Source organism: Euprymna scolopes, chromosome 16, assembly GCF_053919585.1.
Source record: "Euprymna scolopes isolate OS-2025 chromosome 16, ASM5391958v1, whole genome shotgun sequence".
NCBI lineage: Eukaryota > Metazoa > Mollusca > Cephalopoda > Sepiida > Sepiolidae > Euprymna > Euprymna scolopes.
This window is the reverse complement of record NC_136497.1, coordinates 58294507-58297461: the sequence shown is the minus strand read 5'-3', so window position 1 is coordinate 58297461 and position 2955 is coordinate 58294507. Positions and strand designations below refer to the sequence as shown.

Sequence of the window (2955 nt, the reverse complement as noted above, 5' to 3'; positions counted from 1 at the left end):
AGCAAAAAGGGAGGATTTTTCCAGGTACGAGTTTCCGGGTACGAGTTTTCCGGGTACGGGTTTTCCGGAGACGAGTTTTCCGGGCACCATATATATATATATATATGTATATATATATATATATATATATATATATATATATATATATATATATATATATATATATATATATATATATATATATAATGTGTTGTGTGTAATTTCTCCTTTTCTATTTGTGTGTGTGTGTGTTTTCCCAAAATTAAATATTATAAAACATAAAATAAAAAAAGAATACAAGAAAGTACCATAATGTTACGGGCCGGGGCTAGATGATATAAAGTTCCTCATTCCATGCCGGGCAATGTTGGGTTTTCCTGCTAATATTTCCAATCATTGGTTAAGGTCTCTAATAACTGATTAGTAATAAGAGAATAAAAAGTTGACACAGCCCAAGGCATAGCTCTTCATAAAAGAATAGATCACACCTCGGGAGTCGATAATGCGAATGTAAACATATGTAAACATTTTATTCAGTACCGTTTTATAATCCAAAAATCGTTTTTCTTTCTTTCTTTTTTTTTCTTTTTTTTTTCCTGATTAAACAATCGTCTAGCCATATTGAAGAACCGTGATATGGCGCAATCTCTCTCTCTCTCTCTCTCTCTCTCTCTCTCTCTCTCTCTCTCTCTCTCTCTCTCTCTCTCTCTCTCTCTCTCTCTCTCCCAATGCCACATTGACGAGTCGTACAGATGATGAAACATCGGTTGTATATATATATATATATATATATATATATATATATATATATATATATATATATATATATATATATATATATATATATATATATTAGGCACCGCCAAAAATGGCCGCAAAATCAAGTTGTTGTTGTTTTTTAAAACTAAATTACATTTATTAAAATCCATTATTTCTGAGTAACTTTTTTTTTTCCAGAAAGATAAAACCCTGAATTTTATCATATAGAAAACAGAATAATGTAAAACTTTTTCTACTATTTTTAATTCAATTTTAAATGTTAAATTTTCCCAAAAAGTTAACAATTGTTATTTTTTGTCTTGCACAAAAAACGTACTTAAATATTTAAAAAAAAGGGTTTTTGAAATAATTTATTTATTCATTTATTGTCTAACTAAGATTTAGGATGATTTTCTAAGAGAATATGCAAAAATATTATAATATAAGTACCTGAATTGCAAATAATTCCACTTATTCATATGTGTAACCAGATATTTCGCGTCGCCGAAGAGTTCATATCGACTCTGTTTACGTTTTCTTTCGATGAGACGAAAACTATGGAAGACTAAACAGGCCAAAAAAACTTATTTTTCAGTGACGAAAATTTCAATGTATTATTAAGCTGAGGCTGGCCAGTACCAGATGGGTGACCATTTGTATGAGTTTGGTTTTTAATGTGTATGTGTGTGGGGGCCAGGCTCCCCAAAATGGGGGGAGGGGGCAATTTAAAGCAAAATAAAAAAAAATTATTTCAGCGCGTTTGGTCCACCGTAGTCGAAAGGCGGCAAACGTTTTCAAACGAGATCGAAAAAAATGATGCTATTTTTAACACAAAGGGCACAATATTTATCGATTTTTTTTTTTTGTATCGATTATTCAAAGCATGCTCTGTTTAATAATGGTCATGCATTATTCGGCTCGCTAAAAAAAAATTGTTAATTTATTTATCAAAAATTTTAAAATGGCTTTTTTCGTATAAATATAAAAAAAATTTTTTTTTTGTTTTGCTTAACTTAAATTAATTATTTTACTTAACATATTCACCGAATTTCACACTTCAAAACTCAAAAGCGGGATAATTAAACACAATCGAAGTTCTGATATTCAGACGTCAAAATAAGGTATGCAAACAATTTTTTTTTTTTTTTTTTTTTTAATCTATAATTCTGTCCCTTACAACAACACAATATGTTTTGTTCAGTTTCAGATGATTATTTTAAGCATATTTGTTCCCACTTCAAAACAAGGGGGGGTTTTGTAAGCAAAAAAAAAATATATATAAATATCGTTTATGAAAAATAAGTACACTGTTTAAAGTTCATTCTTCTCCTAATAATCGCTGAAAATTTCGTATTGATCGGATAATTACCTGATTTTTGGTAGATTTTTAAAAAGACGGTCCGTCAAAAAGTACTGACCTGCCCCCCCAGTTTTGGCGGTGCCTAATATATATATATATATATATATATATATATATATATATATATATATATATATATATATATATATATATATATATATATATAAAGATGAAGAAAAATAAAAGAAAGAAAGAACGAAAGAAACAGAGAAAGAAATATGAAGACAGTTAATGGCTTGTAATTCTTACCTGAGATAAATGGTTGGTACTTCCCAACAATACCTTGTTTAATTGACCCTTTGGGTTGTCTACGAGGCTAAAAACGCGAATAACTTTTTCCAAACATGAAGATCTGACGACTACAATATGTCGCCGGCCGTTTACGACGGCATGAAACATCTGTTCTCGTTATATTGAAAGTATGTAGGAGGAACGAGAGAGAGAGAGAGAGAGAGAGAGAGAGAGAGAGAGAGAGAGAGAGAGAGAGAGAGAGAGAGAGAGAGAGAGAGAGAATCAGACGGATCCATCTCTCTCTCTCTCTCTCTCTCTCTCTCTCTCTCTCTCTCTCTCTCTCTCTCTCTCATGTAAGATACACACAAGAAAGAGGGAAAAGAAAAAAAATTGTCATCACCACCGATGAATGAAATCGATTACATTATTTTTCGTTTTTGTAGTTATTTTTCTTCTTTCTTTCCATTTTGCATTAACGAAATCACATTCGCAAATGAATGGAATCTCCTCAAAACATGAATTTTCCTGTTTCAAGGTTTTCCCGTTTATTCGTTCTAAATTATAGGAAAATATTGATGCTTTTTTTTTAACGTGATTTGAAGAGACGCTAACAAAGAGACATTTAA

The 2955-nt window shown here is 30.6% G+C and overlaps 1 protein-coding gene across 6 annotated transcripts in view; it reads right to left on the bottom strand.

The window, feature by feature from the left end:
* The window catches only part of LOC145295990 (uncharacterized), a 171961-nt gene extending 169408 nt beyond the window's left edge, over nt 1-2553 (bottom strand). Inside the window, exon 1 of one of the 6 annotated variants that reach the window (XM_080141959.1) lies at nt 2348-2553. The gene's annotated coding sequence lies outside the window, so the exon portion shown is untranslated. The remainder of the gene's footprint in view (nt 1-2347) is intronic. The other 5 variants (XM_080141957.1, XM_080141956.1, XM_080141958.1 and 2 more) reach the window with 5 other exon arrangements.
* Nucleotides 2554-2955: the final 402 nt, after the last annotated feature.